Below are 20,724 nucleotides of genomic sequence, written 5' to 3'. Positions count from 1 at the left end.
AGACTTTACCCTTGCATGCTTGAGGCCCTGGAAGTGATGCTGTAGCTCAAGCGGTAGAGCGCTCACCTTGAGCTGAATTGCTGAGAGTCAGCACCCAAGCCCAGAGTCCAAGCCCAACAACCAAAATATATGTATCCCTACCAAAAATGAATGGTTTATAAATGAAAAAAGGATCAGAAACTTTTCTCACATTTCTCTCTCTCTCTTTTTTTTTCAGTCTGTCATAGGGCTTGATCTGGGCCTAAGCTCTGTTCCTGCGCTCTTCAGCTCAAGGCGAGCGCTCTACCACTTGAGCCACAGTGCTACTTCTGGTTTTCTAGTGGTTTTTTATTGGAGATAAGAGTCTCACGGACTTTCCTTCCTGGGTTGGCTTTGAACCTTGATCCTCAGATCTCAGCCTCCTGAGTAGCTAGGATTACAGGGGTGAGCCACTGGAGCCTGGCTTCTCATTACTTTTTTTTTTTTAACTTTCATCTACCAAGGTCATTTTTAACTTAGCCCTCCTTCAATGTTCTACCTGGTCCCAAATTTTCTACAAAATGTATTTCTGTAATATGTATTTTTCTCACTTGAATTATCTCTTCCCATGACTTGAAAGAAAAGGGTAAAATAGTATGACCACCAAATGTTATAAACTGTTTTAGAACTGGAGACTTTCAAAATGCTAATCTATTTTTCTATTTTCAAACTTGAATTTTACTTTCTCCATTTTTATTCATCTCAGTCTGTCTTGATGAGGTAATGGAAATACCAAGTGACATGAAAATGGAAGCTATTAGAACACATTTCAAAGTATTTAGATTCCTAGCAAAATTTATCAAATAGTTTATTGGAAGTAATGTGTAGTGTGATACATCTTGAGAAGTGTCATAATTTTCCAGTGCTGGTGACTCACATCTGTAATCCTAGCTACTAGGGAGGCTGAGATCTGAGAATCCTGATTGGAAGCCAGCCAGGGAAGGAAAGTCCAAGATTCTTATCTCCAATTAGCCACAAAGTGCTAGAAGTGTAGCAATGGCGCCAGTGGCAAAGTCCAAGCCTTGAGCAAAAAAAAAAAAAAAAAAAAAAAAACCAAACAGGGACAGTGGTCAGGCCTTCAAGCACTAGGACCAGCATGCACACACACTCACACATACATATATTTTCACACACACTCACATACTCACAGATGTAGCAATTTGTCACACTTTTTAGTATTAAATCGACTGTTCTTCATTATCTTTTTAGTTCCATTATCCAATATGTGTAAATGAACCTGATTATAATTTTCTATTTTCCTTGCCATATGGCTTTTGTTTTTATAATGGCTCAAAAAGAGCCTGGGATAAATAATTTTTGAGCAAGCAATTGGTCCAAATAATGATCAGAGTAAATGTAAATGTCAATATATGAGGTTAAATTTCAACAGTACCATCTCATTGATACCTTTTCTAATAACCATTTCACAATTTTTTTATTCTTGAGAAAAATTATTTTCTAGTTAACATAATAACAATGACATTTTAGCTGACTTCTATGAACTAGGCACTCTTCTCTTTTTATTATTTTTGCATAATGGTATAAAAGAGTTGCCATTAAACAAAGCAGTTTATGAAATCCATTATACCATGATCAATGTCACCCCTTTCAACATTTTCACCCACCCCTCTTTACCCACCCATTCCTTGTGGGTTTTTTTTGTAGGAAATTTTGTAGGGAATTCTACATTGGATTCTTCTCTTCATTTTCCTTGTCTTTTCTTCATTTGTCCACCCTTTGAGAGTATCTGCTTCCTGGTGTTTTATTTTGCTGAACTTTGATTTTGTCTTTCTGTAGAGTTACACTATTAAGTTTTCCCTTGACTCTACTCTATCTTAATTAATTCATTTGTATACACTTGCATGCCACCTAATATATTTACGTATATGTTTATAAGCTAAATCTAGATCCTATATATGAGAATGCATATGTCCTCTGTCTCTCTGAACCTGATTTATGACATTCTTCTAACTACTTCACATATGACATCTTTATCAAATAAGACTTTATTACACCTCTACTGGCATTGTTTTGCACATACAGATGGACTATGACATAATGATTAATGTAATTCTTTGGTGAAATAGCATGGAATCATTCTCACCTTAAAACCCAGGAAAACCCAGCAGTCTGAAGCAGACTGCTTTCCAAATCTCAGTATGCTATATACTTGGTGCATACTAGATCTTTACTAAGTTCTTGGTCTCCTAGAGAAGTTCTTCCATGATTGAGAACCTATTAGATTTGTGTACGTGATATAAACATAATACTTTATATAATTTGTTGAAGAAAATTGCTCGTAAACCAAAAACATACAATTCTAACTCTATCTTTAAACATTTGTATCTTAGTTTTCACTCTACCGGAAGCACAGTTAGTGAGTCTTGTTTCATTCTTGTATTTCTTTTTTCTTTCTGTGGCAGTAGTTGGATCTGAATTCAGAGCCTTTGGCTTGCTAGGCAAGTTCCACTACTTGAGCATACCTCCAGCTCTTTTCTGCTTTATTAATTTTCCAATAAGATCCTGTGCTTTTGCCTAGGGCTGGTTTTTGATGACTATCCTGTTAGCTCTTCCTTCCCAGAGCCTGAGTAGCTGGTATTACACCCATATAGCAACTATGATTCTTTTCTTTTTCAGAATATTTTAAGTTTGCTATGCAGTTATACTGTCTTAGGATGAGATACTACAGTATATTTTAAAAAATGATGTCTTTAGGATGGTGCCAAATGATATATTTCAGTAAATATTTAATCATTAGTTAATGATGATATTTCTGCCTTAGTTTTTGGCTCTCATTCTTATGAATTATTTTACTTTCACCAAAGTTCTTTTTCTGCCAGCCACATTATTTTATGCATAAAGATATTAACTGTAAAATAAACATATTATTCCTAGATTTTTTGAGAAAACTTCTCAAAGAATCTTCTGAAAATATTTACATTTCAACTTAATATATATTCACACAAACACATGTATCATTTGGTAATGTAAGTTAGCATGTGAAACTTGGTAATTTCAAGTATCTAAAGTTTCTTGCCTTTAGGCTTTCTTCAATCGTGAGGCATTTCAGTTCAAAAGTACATATTTTTAGCAGTGACACATCATCCTCATAGAAAATACAGAAGATACTTTGTATATTTAAAGTAGAAAATTCCGAACTATTCTTGCCTTGAATAACCTTTGTATATATAAATGATTTTTAGTGTATTCAGCAAGCAGGCACAAGGGAAAAGTCTTACTTTTCTTCTTAAAAATGTAAAGTTCGCTCCCCTTGAATTCCTACTGTAGTACTATTTCCATTAATGAAAGGTTTATCACAGGCACCTACTGTGGAAGTCCACAAAAAAAATCACATTACACCCAGTTTGTATTCCATTATAAATCTGTATCTCTAGTTTATTGATTATTAATATCTGTAAGATTATGAAACAGCACTAGGGGAATGAAAAAGGAAAAAAATATTGTATTGTTTTTGGGTATTCATTGTTCTTTCATAATAGAATACATGTGACCTTTCAAAAATGTACAGATCAAATCAGGTTTTGATGTGCCATAAGAAACTCAATGTCATATATACATGGATATACATTGAATTATATATCAAATCAGGATATAATACTCCAAGATAATTGGAGGATAATATATGAGTTAGTGTGGGAAGATACCCCTGTCATAGTCCATTGTTTTGGACATTCTTTTGATACTGCATAGTATATCTATCTATCTGTCTGTCTGCCTGTCTATCTATCTATCTATCTAATTTACTGAGAAAATAAAAAAGCAACTTAAAACCTAGTATTTTTAAGAAAGCACTAGAGATGATACAATAGACAAAGATAATGATTTTGGAGAGAAAAATGTTGTCATATATGACTCTACATATTCACATACAAATATATATACATATATCTTATAATTAACCAATGCCTCCTTTAAGAATACTCATTGAATGAATTTATTCCTGAAGGACAAATGAAATGATTTAATTCTCATACTTATTTCTGTCCAGTAGAATAGAGTAAGAGGTAGGTTTGTGGGACATATAATCATCAAAGTCTAAAAAAAATAGTACAATTTGGTTAGGTATTAGATTGAAAACACAATAAATGTTATTAGGGTCATTCTTTAGTTGTTTATTCACTTGTTTATAACTACAAGAAAGTAAGATAAAATAAAACATTAAAATGTTTTGAAAGAAAATATAATACTTAATATAACAAAGGATAAAGAAAAATGATTGTTCATAGGTAACAGAAGAATCAACATTAAAGAGCATATAATTAAATTTCAATGGACGAGAAGGTCTCAATAAAATATTTTAAAATTTCTTGTAAGACCACAGAACTTTATTTGTCTTGACAATATAACTTCTAATCATGTTTTCATAAATAATAATGTCTCTAGAGTGGAAAATTTTTTAAATCTTTTGGAGAATAAAAGGCACGTGAAAAAATAATCTTGACTTTCACAAGAGTGTATGTGATTAGGGAAAGGAGAAGCAATACAGAAAAAATGTCTGTAGGAGACATACAGAAACAAATTGTAATCAGGAATATCTCAGGATAAAAGGGGGGTTCCATTTACTATATTGTCACAATATGTCTAAACATTAAGAATCCTAAATAAAGAGCATAAAGCAATTTAAAAATTATTCTACACTTCTGTAGCAAAACATCTAAAATGTTATATGCATTAAAGCAGCACTTCAGGCAAGAAATAAAACTTTCTGTAGCTACACAGAAAGTTCACAGTTGTGAAATTAAGCTTGCTAAGGTAATAAGGAACTGGTCAGTAATGAAGCTACAGGGAGCCTGAAGCCACTGTCCACTTCTTTTTGCCTTCTAGACTTAATTCTGCAACAGACTTATCTGTGACCCATTTTTGAACATTTACATAATATTCCGCATGACTTCTTATCTATGAATCAGAATATCTTGGGGTATGATCTAGATGCCTGTGTTGAGTAATTTCCCCAGAGAAAAATAATCAGTTAGTGCATAACTCTACTGCAGTGGTAGTCTTCTCTCTGAACAAGAATAGTTAGAACATTAAAATCAACATCCTTATCCTCCTCTCCCTTATCTTTATAGGAACATAAGTGCAGTAGACCGAAGAGGAACAGGGCTCTATCGTGTGTGTGTGTGTGTGTGTGTGCACTTATATGGTGTGATGTTGAGGATTGAATAGTAGGGCTTGGTCTAAGAAAGTGATTAACCATAGAGGAGCTATATCCTCATCCCTTCAAAACATGTTTCTTGAATGAAGTTTATTTTAGAATCTTCTAGGAAAGAAATGTATTTATATCCTTGTACTTCTTACATATGTGTTTTCTAGGAATTGCAAAGGTATGAGGTATAATTCCTACATTAAAGTAAAGAAAATGAGGACTGAGCTCAAGCTGTCTCTAGTCACATAGCTCCTGAGATAATGTGTACTTTCCTAGTGTCTGCCTTCCCCTCTTCTTTCCACACAACTGGTAGCAAGGCTTCAAAAAGAATCAAGCTTTATTCTCTCCTCACAAAAACTTGAAGCCTCATGAATTATGGAGGCAAAAATGCTTCATATAAGTACACTTTAAAAAATTAGAACTCTTCAACCTGGAGAAATAAAAGTCAAGAAGGGATGTTACAAAATCCATAAATTCAAAAATACGATGAGAGGACAAGCATGAATATTTTCATCAATCTGAGACCATTTAAAGAGGCTATCCCCAGAAACTCACAAAAAGATACTTTTTAGAACTAATAAAAGATACTTCTATTTTACAGAGTTAGTTGTAAAACTGTGAAACTTATAACCCTGAAAATGCCTATATAGAAGATATAAATAAATCTGAGCAGGGTAGAGAAAATTCCATAGGTGGCAAATCTGTAACAAAATGAAGAAAAACTAGGAATTGAAGCCTGATGTAACTCTAAGATATGATTGTTATTAATATTTCAAGTCCAGTCCGGTTTCTTTGAAGTCCTTGAATTTCTCGCACCCTGCTTTTTGTCTGCTGAGTTAAAAAAACAAAAATCTAGGGTTTACCATGGCTGCTATTCAACTAGAAAAGGTAAAGTTGCAATGATTTCATATAAATAAAAATGTACCTGTTACTGATATTGATCTATTCTTAATAACTACCCACATTTATGAATAAATTAAACTAACAAGGTCTATATTTGATTGCCTATTTTAGAAGACTAGAATATATACTTTTTAGTCAGACCTCAGTTTCTTGGTAACTGGCAGGGCTGGGAATCATGCATCCCATGGGACTTTTGACAACTTCCAGAACAGTTTTGACGGTTACAACTAGGAAGAGGATGTGATTGTTTCTAGTGAGATCCCAGGAGGAATTGCCCAACTGAGGCTCCGGTAATACATAGGACCCAGGTTCCACAACGCAGCTTGTTTCACCCTGTATGAGGTAGGATTCTAAAGACTTACTGGTGCCCCAGGGGCACACACTTTATAATGGTGAAGATTTCACACCTGCGGAAAGCTGTCTCTCACAGTTAAAACTTGGAGGTAGAGTACATGCCCTTTAAGAGCTGAGACTGTCTTCACTATTGTCACAAAGAAGGAAGATTAGGCAGATTCAAAGCAAACAAGGGATTGGGGAAAAAAAAGTCATTCGCAATTTAAGGCAGCCATTCAGAGCAATGGGAGAGAAGATTCTAGATACCAAGAACAGTTCTCCAGGTAATATCGAGAGAAAATGGGACATGATCCGTGTTCCAACCAGTGATGCCAACGACAGCATGAGACTCAAAGAGAATCTTTAGCCTCCTGATGAAACTGAACTCCAAGAATCCCAAACATCTGATCTTCAAAACCATGAGCTAACAAATGGCTGTTGTTTTACAGCATATCCCTGAGTTTTCATCTGTAGAGAGAGCTCTGTCTGAGAAAAGGTCATGGTAGAAGGCCCATTCTTCTACTCCCAATACCTGTAAAAATACATTACATATCTAAGGCTGCCTTCCTGTCCTTTCTGTTTCATCCAGCTTTTAGATGAAGCTTTCCTTTCTCATTCTTAGTTATATTCTCAGATCATCTTTCTGCTTGTAATCACATTTCATGGATGCCGTGGGGAAGGAGGTAAGGTTCAGGGTTCTCCTGGCTTCCTGGATATACCTGCTTGTTCTATGACTATGTAAGAGCCTTCCCTTAACACTTTCTATCGTTGTTTGGGCATTTAGAGGTCTACATTAATATTTTCTGGTGGGTGTTATGTCTTTTTTCCCCCTTTAGGACCCATGTCTTCAGTTCTTCCTCATAGTGAAGTCTGTGACTTCCAACCCAGTGTCTTTAATGGGATAGATGGCTATAATTTAATGAAGCACATCACAGGCAGTAACCTATCACTATTGACTGGATTAAAGCTATTGGAATGACTTTTGTTTTGAAATGTAACAATAGCTCTATCAATAATGTAAGTAGCCCTGCCTTTAACAAAATTGCCTTTATCACTTCTTCAAGTATATCTTAGAATAGACATTATATATAACAATATAAAATAGTTATATTTCTAACAGTATAGATTACTTCTACAGGTTAGCTAAGATATCTATTGTAGCAATTATTATCAGAGCAACTTTTTTTTCAGCTTATCTCCTTGCATGTCTTTAAAAAATTGAAATGGTTATTTTTTAAAAAAATTATTAACACAAGTGAGCATAAAAATTTAAAATAGGTAATTTTGAAAAAGCTATTGAGCCTTTGTGATTCACTCAGGAATATTCTCATTTGATCTCACTGTGTGAGTATCCAGAGACCTAGATAATTTATCATTTCCCAGTATATTCCTTTTTACTATCCAGTAGATTTATGAGCACATTATACATCACCTCTATAATAACAATAATTATACTTTAAAAAAAGTTAGAAATAATTTTTGTTCTACATGTTATTTTCTTATAATTAATCTTCATATTGTCTGGTGGAACCTAGTATGTAAAGATTAGATTATTGTCTACTAAAGTGAGGGTTGTGCTTTCAAATTAACCTTAAGTGATTTCTAGATCACAGATTCAACTGGTCTTTATCATCAACTCTTCCATTAGCACCATATGCAATTGGTATAATGTGTAATATATGCTGTAAATATATTTCTTACTATCCTGTATTTCTGATGCATTCTTGAAAACATTTACACTGATTCTTTTACGCAGAATGTTTTTATTTTAGCATGTCATATGTCCCCTTATAGTAACAAGCCCTCCTATATTCAATAACAGGTATCAACTTTTTGTTAAAACTGTAAGGCATTGGGTGCATTAGGGTAATTAGTAATTTATTGTCTGCTAAATTTTCAGTGCTTGAGGCCACAACATTATGTATTTTCATTCTTTGCTGAAGTCCAGAGGTTTTCAATGGACTTTTAACAATATTATCTGAAGGGAGACAGTTATGATAATCTAACACTGGAATAACATTGCAAGGATCCTTTGACATCCAAAATTAATATTTTCTTGGGAGAGGAATCAAGTATTAGGTTTTGTAAGACATATGCATTATAAATATATAACTAATTTTAACTTTATCATTTTATTTAATGAGTGCTAATAAAGTTCATATTTTTAACAGGCAAATGACCACACATATAATAGTAACTTGCTACATATTTATGCATGAAGTCTTATCCAACTGTGGAGAAATTATGTAAGTCTAGATATGCTAAATACATATAGCAAAGATATAGGTTATTATTGGGGTTTGTTGAGTTTTTTTCCATGCTACAACAAAAATATTTCAGGAACTTTAAAGTACTTACACGACTTATGTCTTTAATGAGTTAGTAATTTTTTATTTTAAATGCATATTTCAACATAAAATAAGCATATTCATAAAGGTGGAAAATGCTGGAAAGTCAAATATTATAGATGCCAATTTTCTATCTTTATGGCAGATAGAAGTATGTAAGTATGTATCTAGAACACTAGTGGCTTCCATTTCTGACTGTCAATAAATATATAATTCAAATGTGAAAATGTGAAAAGCAGTACACATTTGAATGTAGCTGAAGTATATGAGAAATAAATGAAAATATGTAAACCTAGACTTTTATTTTTATTTTTTACCATATTGGGAATTAACCCAAAGAATGTTTGCTGCTAAGATGTAACTTATGAATAATTGATATCTCATTGTAGTCCTCATATATAGTTTTTTTAGATGAAACTATAGATTATTAGTCATGAATTAACTTGTTTCTATAAATATATTTTCTTCAGCAATAGTCTGAAAAAATTTTCTTAATTTTATAGAAATCAATTTTAATTAATTATTAAAATTTTTTTCTCAAAATGAAAGAATGTATTATTGCCTAGGGGATTATTTGATCTAGAAAGATGAAGACTATATCTTAACTATATGAATATATCTATATATTCATATTCATATGTGTATGTTTATATAAAATATCACTCAAAAGTATTTTTGTGCATATCACACACATGTAGATATGTGGTCAAGAATATTATTCTGTTGCAGAAGAGATGGAATCCTAACATTCACTGAAACTATAGATGAACCCAGAAAATATACTTTAGGTGAAATAATCAGTCACAAAAAGACTAATAGCTCAAGTCTTACTTATATGTGGAATCTAAAGAATCTTAATTCTTAGAGGAAATACAAGAGTACTTACCAAATTTTGGGGTGGTAAGAGACACAAAGGCAACAATGATTGATCAATGGGTAAAATTTCAGCGGTGTTTGGTTTCATATTTTTAACAATATTGTATTATTTCAAAATGACTTAAAAAAGAATTTGAATGTTCTCATCAAAAAGCAGTGGCAAGCAGTTGTAGGAGGGAGAGGGAGAAAAATGCGGGAGGGGGTAACAAATTCAACAAGAAATGCACTCACTACCTTACTTATGTAATTGTCATCCCTCTCTACATCACCTTGGCAACAAAATTAGAATTTAAAAAGGCAGTGACAAAGTATGACAAGAGAGATATACTAATTTCTTTGATTGGATTATTTTATAAAATGTATATGTACTGAAATCTCACAATGGTTCATAAATGCATACAGTTGTCATATGTTAATTTATTAAAGTATGTTATGAGAAAATATTACTCATATATATAGACACACGTGGGTGTGTGTGTGTGTGTTCATGTGTGTTTTGAGGGAATACTCATCTAAAACGTAGATTTCTTATAAATTCCTTCCATCTTGATAGTCTAGGTGTCAACCAACTTTTCAGTAGATTTCAAATCATAAAAAGCTATAAATTTAAGAAAAATGAGAATGTTATTTGAAGACAAATTTATCACAAAAATATGAATAAGAAAGAAATGTGTTGTTTCAGCACAGGCAGGTATTCCTCCTAATTTATGGAACTGTTTGGCTTGCTTGTAAAATTGTATTTTTTATGGAATAGAGAATTATTGCTGCTATAAGTTGGAGCAAAATGGCTAAACGCCTGAGGAAAATATAATAAGGACATTTGAGTTAAGAATATATTAATACCCACTGCTTTCACTGCGAAGAGTAATGTAGCAATCAAAGTCTTAGCACATGAATTTGATCCATTCAAGATGTCTCCAAAACGTTCACTTATAAAAATAATTAAAAGTCGTATTGAAATTGCAGGAGTATTTTCCTGGCTGAGGAACCATATGCTTTTGCCTGATTTGAGCTAAATTATAAATTTCCAAATGATGTTGTATTACTATGTGAACTACAAAACATGAAGATCAGAGTGTTGCACAAAGAGGATGCACACTGTACAATTCATGTTCTCTACTCACTACTCATCTACACTTTTTGTCAGCCAAAATCTAATTCTGATTGATTTAGCAATGACCATGCATATACCAGGTATGTGTAGAACAAGATGGCACATTTCTGGTCAGTAGACTGTACCACAAAAGCAATGCTCCCAGAAGCACTGTTTATTTTTGGAGTTAAAAGGACAGATATAGCTACATTTTCTCTTTTATTATGTCTCTTTCCTTCTTATCTTCTGCAATGTGCTAATGATGTCTGTTCCAACTGAGGATAAAACTCACCTTTCCCAGATGCAAGGCCCCTGGATTAGATGGTGTCTGCAGCATTTAGTGCCGCTGCTGAAATCCTGAACTTCTTGTGATGACATAAATAGAAATATATTTTTTTTAATTTGCTATATCTTTTAATCATGTTCAATGAAGTGAAGATAGGAAAGGAAATGTAAGAATTAGAGGAATGACGGAAAACTCATACTGTATAGAATAAGTTGGAGCAGATACTGGATAAGCATGGAGTGGGGTCTAGAGAGAATGGGTAGAAAAATGAGAAGAGAGCAAGAATGCAGTTATGAGTCCACTGTATATCCTACAAAATGAAGAACTGTAACCAAAAGTGTGGGGAGGGGAAGAGATAGGTAAGAATGTTCCAAGGACTGAGCAAGATATATTGTATTTATAAACTGCTTAGTTAAGTGAGAACTCCTTTGGATAACTACTTAAAGAATCTAAAAAATAAAAATAAATAAACAGCTGGTGGGAAAAATAATTTAAAGTAGGCAAAAAAATTGAAACAAATCTTCATGCTCCAAAAATGACTTCAACTGCACTGGCTGTGACATCTGCAGTCTAGACAAGAAGTTGAAGGGTAAGCACTGAATCAGCTCTTTTATGGAAAGTCTTCATGGGATCCTGATTTAACAATCATTACTTGGACAAAATAGTCTCATGTCCACTGCTTTCTCTAAGAAGAATGAAGAATGTATCTCTTTAACTTGGTTTACCGTTAATCCCAAAAACTTGGGTTTCTGTTAGGAAGCAGAAAGGAGAAATGGAGATTGAATTAAACATTGCCACTTTATCATTGTAGTATATTAATCTCTCATGATTTTAACTGGAAAGGTTGAAAGTAACTGATTACTTTTGGTCTTGTGGACAATTGACAATATATAGGTAATTTTAGACTTTGTTAAGCTGTGTCCTGTAAGCATCTGTAAACTCAAGCTAGGATGGGAATAACTGTCATAAATATATAAATGGAAGAGTAACTTTTTTTCCCTAGAGATTCATGTTTAGTACACTTTTTTGTTTGCCTTATTATGCTTTTTCTCCCTCTTCTAAAGTACTGTTAGGTTCTTGTTAATTTTCTATTTTGAACATTTCCCGATGAACTCATTTTAATCTACTCATTTCATTTCAAAACACACCTCTTGGATTTTTAGATTTCTTTAAAATTTGTCTGGAAATTCTGACATTCTTTTCAGACAACAAATCCCAGAGGAAATTAAATGCTCTTGTGTTCAGCCAGAAAGTGTGTGTGTGTGTGTGTGTGTGTATGTGTGTGTGCACACAACTGCAAGATTTCTTACCTTGATGCAACAAAACCACAAACCTTATTTTCTGTTCTTTCTTCCTTTGTGAAATTTGGGACTTTTTATTCTCAGATTTTTATATTAAAAATAAAATTGCCTTTAAGAAAAAAATGATCCTTAAATTTTTATTTTAGATTTTTTTTCTTAAAAGTTTGAAAGTCAATAATAAAATACTGAAATATATATCTAGGGTCAGTGTATTTTCTTTGTGTGTAGAGTTTACATTTTTAGCCACTGTTTCAGTGTTAGTAATGATCACAACTATTTCAGGTCCTCTGACTTCTTCAATGACTTTTGATGAAATTTTTTCCCCTGGTCATAAGGCTTGAACTCTAGCCCTGGGCACTGTCCCTGATTCTTCAGCCTCAGGGCTAGCACTCTACCACTTTAGCCACAGTTCCACTTCCAGCTTTTTCTGCTTATGTGGTACTGAGGAATTGAACCCAGGGTCTCATGAACGCACGGCAAGCACTCTACCACTGAGCCACCTTCTCAGCCCTTGAGGAAGTATTTTAAAGAAACTGCATATTAGTCTAAGATTTTTATTTCATAAGTCTCCTGACATATTTATTGTAAATAATTTTTATATATGACTATATCTATTTTTAAATGTGCCTCCTATTTTCACCTTGGGTGATTTCAGTCCTAATATGTTTATTTACTTTGATTGACCAAATAGTTACATGGAAACATTTCATTTTTTCTATTGAAAACTTTTATAATTAACTGTTTATTTTATATGTCTTCTTTTTATAATGCAAAGAAATTCACTCTGACATTTACATTTTACAATTTCAAGACATATTCTAGGTCATTGTCTCATTTCAAAGTCAAGTATTTTAAAACACCCAATATGTGTCAGGCATTTTATTCTCAAAATGAGGTTATAAAAGGATAGAAAGTTCAGATGAGAAATTAAGATAATTACTTCAATTTTTCTTTTTTAGAACTTTGAGGTATATTCTTAAGAATTGGAGCCTGAAAGAGAATGGAAATAGAGGTTGCTGAATGGAACGTTTTATTAGCCTTTGTAGCCAGATAGATTCCCAATTAGACATATGCATTTTAATTTTTTTATTGTGAAAATACCATACAGAGGGGTTACAATTACATGATCAAGGTAATGAGTATATTTCTTATCAAGCGTTGTTGCTTCCTCCTTTGTTTCCCTTTACCATCCTATAACATCCCTGCCACCCCCCTGCCAAAGTTGTAAAATTCATTTTCAACATAATGTCTTGTGCATCTCATCGTTGCAATGTCCACCTGTATTCCTATTTAAGCAATTTGTTTTTCCCTTCCCTTCCACAAATTATACTAGCATCAAAAATAGTGAAAACAGGGGTTATATCATGGGAGAAGGACATACAAAGCAACAAAGAAATCATCTTACAAATATGTTAGAAACAATAACAAGAAAGAAAAAAATGTGAGTCCTTATTTTGGGGGTCACTTCCCTAACATCAACTTATCTGACCATTTCTGCTTGTCTCAGACATATACTAGTCATTGCAAATAAGGGAAACCATGGGACTTATGTTTCTTTGGGCCTGGTTTACTTCACTTAATTTTTTCTAAGTCTTTCCATTTCTTAACAAATGGGGCAATGTCATTCTTTCTGATGGAGGCATAGAATTGCATTGTGTATATATACCACATTTTCTTGATCAGTTCCTCTACTGAGGGGTATCTAGGTTGGTTCCATATCTTAGCTTTGGTAAATAATGCTGCAATAAACATAGATGTGTTGCTAGCTTTAGTATGGTCGTGTTTGTGATCAATTCAGGTAAATGCCCAAAAGTGGGATTGCTGGGTCATAGGAGAGATATATATATAAAGGATGTCCAATAGACATATGAAGAAATGCTCAACTTCTCTAGCCATAAAAGAAATGCAAATCAAAACAACACTGAGATACCACCTCAACCCAGTTAGAATGGCTATAATCACGAACTCTAATAACAACAGATGCTGGAAGGGATGTTAACAGAAGGGAACCCTACTGCATTGTTGGTGGGAGTGTAAACTTGTTCAACCACTTTGGAAAGTAATATGGAGGTTCCTCAAAAGACACATGCATTTTTTAGTCTTGTAATGATAATGGAAGTTTTGGTATAGTTGAATTCCTGGGTAAATGTGAGTTAAAGACTCATGCAAATATAAGAATGAGAAAGGATGGCAAGTGGTTGAGTTTTTTTTTTTTATGTTATTATATTGTAAGGGTGATGCCAGAGAGGTTACAGTTACAGAAGTAAGGTAATGAGTACATTTGTTATGGAACATTGTTGCCCTTCCCTTGATTTTTTTTCTTACCTTTACTCCCCTTTCAACTCCCCCTCCCCATCTCTAAGGTCTAATGTTCATTTCCAACCTACTGTCTTGTGAGTATCACTGTTGCATTGGTTCATCCTTTGTCCTTTATTGCATAATTTTGTGATCCTCTTTTCCTTCCCCAAATCAAATAAATGTATATACAAGACACAGGATACCAAAGTCAAAAGCAGTGACATCAGGGGGTAAAAGGAGGACAGAGAAATAAATGAACAATTGATTTTAAAGGAAGGCCAGTTCTGAGAGCACAAAATAACTACTGAGTTTGTGAATCGTGGTTTAAAGAAATATAGGTCCCATGGTTTCCCTTATTTACAATAACTAGTATATGTCTGAGACAAACAGAAACTGTCAGACAAGTTGATGTTAGGCGAAATGAACCCCAAGATAAGGATTCACATGATTTTTATTTTCTTTCTTGTGATTGTTTCCAACATATTTATAAGATGATTTCTTCTTGGCTTTGTATGTACCTCCCCCAGGGTATAAGCCGTATTTTCACTGTATTTGATGTTGATATAATCTGTGGAGGATAAGGGAAAAAAACAAACTGTTTAAATAAGGTTACAGGTGGACCCATTACAACAATGAGATGTACAAGACGTTATGTCGAAAAAAATGAGCTTTACAACTTTGGCGGGGTGGGGGATGGGGGGTTGAAGTGATAGGGGGGTGTGGGGGTTGGGGGAGTGAAGAAGGGCAGGGATGGTATAGGGAAACAAAGGAGGAGGCAACAATGCTTGATAAGAAATGTACTCACTATCTTGTAACCCTTCTGTATGGCATTTTCACAATAATATTAATAATAACAATAAAGAATGCAACAAATCTTTTCCTCCTGACTTTAACGTTGTTAATGAGAGGTGAGAGAGGCAACTGCAGAAAAACTTTCATTCATTTCATGCAATTGTCAGTTTGAGAAAGGAAATAAACAGATGTTTCTCTAAATCGATATTCTTTTGGGACACAATGCAGATGGATTACACCATGTGGAAGAGTAGAAAGCTTTTCCTTAAAAGACAGTGGGTAGGTAAAATGACATACAGTGGTCAGAAACTTCAGCAGTAAGAGAAGGCATGGGTAAAATCTCTAAATATTATATCCCAAACTCTATGGTTAAAGGAACCACTGGGATATCAGTGACTATAGCAGAGAAGATGTCGGTGAATTAATCCAGCAGTAGGAACCACAAATGTCTTACTCTGCTTCTGGTATTGAGGCTGCTCATTGAGCTGTGGTTCCTATCTCAGTGTGATCCTAAAAAAAAAATCCCATCAACTGTTGAAACTAGGTCTCAGACATACTTCAAAGTTACAGTACCCTAGCATGCTCTTGTTATTAAAGGAGTGTATATCTGCCAATCCAGACTTCATGCTTATTTGTAAGACTGAGAAGAGAAGCTACACTGAACTAGCAAATAAAATTGTAGAGAGTCCTAGAATAAACTTGAATTTTACTTAGAATCCTCCCTCCCATCTATGACAGAATGTAGGTATTTTAAGTCACTGCAACTAAGAACAAGCATTTGTTAGGATGGATTGGTTGGCGTTCATTTTCTTGGTTTTGAAAGGCAGTGGTGAATTTCTTCCATTGGATGTTTCTGATAAAAGCCATGTCCGAGTACAGAATTTATATGTTGTCAAACAGAGACAGTCTTTCTCTGCTATGATCCTTGTAGCTTGGTATCCTTTTAGCAAGTGTTTGTGGCTATTATGCTGTACTTCTTCAACTTTAAAATTCTTGTGTTATGTTTTAATTACCCACTAAAATAATATAAAATTTATTGTCAGTACATTTTCATTTAAGTATAATGATGAATAAGTAATGACTACAAAGCTGAGATTTCCTCATCTCAGAAAACCTGACCCACTATAACAATGAGATGTACAAAAATCTATGCAGAAAACAAACTTTACATCTTTGGGGGGAGAGGGGAGTTGGAGCGGTGAGCAGGGAAGGGATGGTAGGGAAAAATGGAGTAGGTAACAATGCTAGTAAATGTACTCATTACCTTACTCATGTAACTGTAACCCCTCTGTTTTTATAATAAAAAAAATAAAATTAGAAGAAAGAAGAAAACCTGGACATAGTAAACAATAATTTGGAGGATTAGGGTATTCATGACAAATTGTGACGATTAGCTTCTTTGTTTGAGTAGATGTTTACATAGCTAAGATGAAATGAAAATAAAACAAAACTTTTCTATTTTGAAATGCATCCTACCCTTCTTGCATTACACTGCATGAAATCCTCACCAATATTGCCTAGAATTGCAATTTCAGTCTTGGAGTCTGTTCTTAATTTGCTTAGTAATGACACAGTGTCTTTTCACATATTGTATGTCTCCTTCCCCCAAATATAATTAGCATATATTCTTCAGTCTGTAGTAACTACAATTGTATCATATATTTGTTGACTACTGCACTGCTAATTATTTATTCTTGACTTAAGTATGTAAAGTTATATAATATTGCTTTGATAATACTTTGTTTAAAATAGGCATTCTGTGCATTTCTCTTGAGCATTTCGTAAAAGTTTTTACTATTATTCCGCTCATTTTCTTGAAATCCAATTATTGCCGGGCGCCAGTGGCTCACACCTGTAATCCTAGGTACTCAGGAGGCTGAGACCTGAGGATGGTGGTACTAGAGACACTTATCTCCAATAAACCATCAGAAAAACTGGAAGTGGCCTTATGGCTCAACGGGTAGAACATTAGCCTTGAGCTGAAGAGCTGAGGGACAGTGTTCAGGCCCAGAGTTCAAACGCCATGACTGACAAAAAAACAAACAAACAAAAACAAAAAAAACAACAACATAAAAGAACCTGGCTAACTGTTGGCCTACAAGTGCAGATTTAAGTGATTTTTAGCTTACACCTAGACTTAGACCAGAACTTTCTGAATTGATATATAGGCATTCATTTGTTTGCTTCCTAGGCAAATTTTCTACTTCCCTTATAATGGTGTCACTATAAGTAGACTCGGACTATGTCTTAGAACTCTAGTTTTACCATAAGACATATCAATCTTCAGTCTGTTACTTGGCTAAAGTTTTGCCATATCAGTCAATTCTTAAATATTGGAATCTGATTTCCATGTCTATTTCAGCTATGGATACTGAACTTGGTATCTTTTTCACAGAAAACTTTTTTGTATGCTTTTTATTATAAAAATGCTGTACAGAGGGGTTGCATGAATGTGGTAATGAGTACATTTCCTATAGAGCATCATTGCCTACTCCTTTTATTTTCCCCTACCCCATCCCTTCCCTCCCACCTCCACAACTACCCTCCAATCCCCACCGAAGTTGTAAAGTTCGTTTTCAACATAGTGTTTTGTACATCTCATTGTTACAGTGGGCCAACCTGTATCTTTATTTAAGCATTCAGTTTTTTCCCTTCCTCTCCCCCAATTAGAGAAGTGTATATACAAGATGCAGGGCACTAACATCAAATAAAATGGAAATAGGGGTTATACCATAGGGGAGGAATATATAAAGCAAGATGTGCAGCTTTTAGTGCCTACTCTAAATATTAGATGTTAAGTAATACCTTCAATTATATATTGTGGTAATGTGGAATTCTTAAGCAAAATTGGTATGTACTTAAACTCAACATCTAGTTTTCTATACTGATTCTTATGATGATCTGGCCTGCTCTTACCTTAGTCCTAGATATTTGTATTAGATAATATTGAGTAAAGTGTGTGTTTTTTTTTCTTTTCTTTTTGTTTGATTTGGTTGGTTGTGGGGCTTGAACTCTAGACCTGGAACTCTAGTCCCTCAGCTCTTCAGCTCAAGGCCAGTGCACTACCACTTGAGCCACAGCAACAGTTCCAGTTTCTGGTGGTTTATTGGAGATCAGAGTCTCACAGACTTTTCCTGCCTTTGCTGGCTTTGAACCACGATCCTCAGATCTCAGCCTCCTGAGTGAGTCACTGGCACCAGGGTGAGTAAAGTGTTTTAACTAACATTTCCTTCTCCTTTTTCTCATTTGTACCACCTGAGTCTTCTTTTCTATCTCATTTTTTATTATATCTGTTTATTTTACCAAATATGGGTTGATTTGTTGTATTTATACAAATGTATAGTAGAGATTAGGTAAAAATAAAACATGAATCAACATGCAAAATTCAATTGAATTTCTAGACACTGACCGAAAAAAAATAAAAATATACAAGAGGCATAGAAATCTGGCTGAAGAATTGTCTGCACCACCACAGATTGGGAAATTGCTAACACCATTCAATTATTCCCTGCTCTAAGGAAGACAATAGACCTCTCATAGCAATTAAAAAGAAGGGGTAATGGAAGGAAGGTTGAGCGGAAATAAACATAATGGAACAAAACCATAGCATATCTTACAAATGATGGAAAGTAGAAATTTACTGGAGAAACATGGAGACAGCAACAAAGTCAACCTGGAAATTTTAGTTTTTAAGAGTTAGCTTTTGTGGAGAAGGAATCATATCACCTCATCTTTCTGTGCATGTTGAGATCAAATAAAAGAAGTTTAAAAACATATACTGCATAGTTCTCTAAAGTGCCAAATATATCCCAGTATTTTCATTTTTATTGTGCTCTTTTATCATGTATTTTCTTAATTGGAAGAATTTCTATTTTTGTAGCTGTTTTGATGCCTGCACATTTTTTGCATTCCTCACGTTATTTTTTTCCATGAATCTGTTCAAGTTTTAAACACCTAAACTCCATGAAATAGTGTGTATGCTTAGATTGTTTTATAATCCAGAACATGACCTTTTAGAAACCACATAACACTCAAGCTGCTAGGATTTCCTATTTTATTTCTGATTGTTTTTTTCTGTATCATAGTTTCTAATTATCAAAATGAACTTGTCATTGAAATGGCTTTCTCACTGTAAGCTTCTTATTTATTCTAGTTTCTGTTATCTTATTTATTTTCCCATTATTTCTTTCCCCATTAACAGATTGCTATCTATATATCTCATCTATTTTGTTTATTTTCTTAGACCAGTTTTACTGCCTCTTCCTCACTATATTTAGATAACCATGGTTACCTTTTCAGGTCATTTCCCAGTTCACTTTCTCTTTGTCTCATGTATGTAATCTTAAAGCTGATGTCCTTGAAACTTTTTGATTTGTGATTATGAAAAAAAAATATGTGTGAGACAAGAATAACCAGATATATAAGGTGGGTTATAGACCCATAAAAATATTTTAAGGCAAAATGATAGAAATCAAACTTGATCTTCTTACAGAAATAATGGTAAATTATTTCTGACAGAGAGAAGCAGCACTGAATTTTAAAAGATATATTCATATATTTCATATTTAATGCAGTATGAATAATTTTTCACAAATTTGAATAGTAAATCTTTGTAAATGTATTAGTGGACCGAGTTTATCAATCCCATGTAATTTTACTTTACATATTATCTGATATTGATTTTATAGTTCCTTTTTGCCATAGTTTAATCTTATTTTAAAAATTGTGGACATGCTTATGTTGAAAGAATGAAGAGAAGTACTTCTATTTTTTTTAATAGGTGTTAGTTTTCCTTTTGGTAAGTAATTATAATGGACTTGCTTAAGGATATTATTTTTCCTAGAACCCTCTATAAGTGTTTGTGGAGGACTAAAAAACATCTGAGGCTTTCAGAGTGAATGAGTCAAGCTATAGGTTAAAATAAAATCATTTGTGCATCCCTCACATTTGATAAATTGATAATATGCTGATCTGGATGAGGGTTGCAAATGAAAAACTCTAGACTGAGTCAATTTGCCTGCTTTCTCTGGAGATATAAAGACAACTTGAAAGAGATTTCAAATGGAAATAATTATAATGACTTTTGTCTTCTTATAACAATGTTCGTCTTCTAGTTCATGCAAAAATTAAAATCTATAGTTTCATTAAAAGTGTCCAAGAATAAAATTAACTTACTCATGTTCCTTGACAAATTACTTGTGTTTTATTGTTACTTACTAAATATACAAATGAACTAATGGCTTTTTGATACAAAGCAACCCATTGCAATGTAAATAAAATGATTTTGCTTGACTTGCACCAAATAAGAA

General features: G+C 33.6%; 1 pseudogene; it reads left to right on the top strand.

Moving 5' to 3' along the window:
• The first annotated feature begins 6,665 nt into the window (after positions 1 to 6,665).
• Positions 6,666 to 20,724, top strand: part of LOC105980933 — an 82,609-nt pseudogene continuing 68,550 nt past the window's right edge.

Source organism: Dipodomys ordii, unplaced genomic scaffold (assembly GCF_000151885.1).
Source record: "Dipodomys ordii isolate 6190 unplaced genomic scaffold, Dord_2.0 Scaffold1, whole genome shotgun sequence".
NCBI lineage: Eukaryota > Metazoa > Chordata > Mammalia > Rodentia > Heteromyidae > Dipodomys > Dipodomys ordii.
Note: the sequence above shows the minus strand (reverse complement) of the source record. Positions and strands in the feature narration are given on the sequence as shown.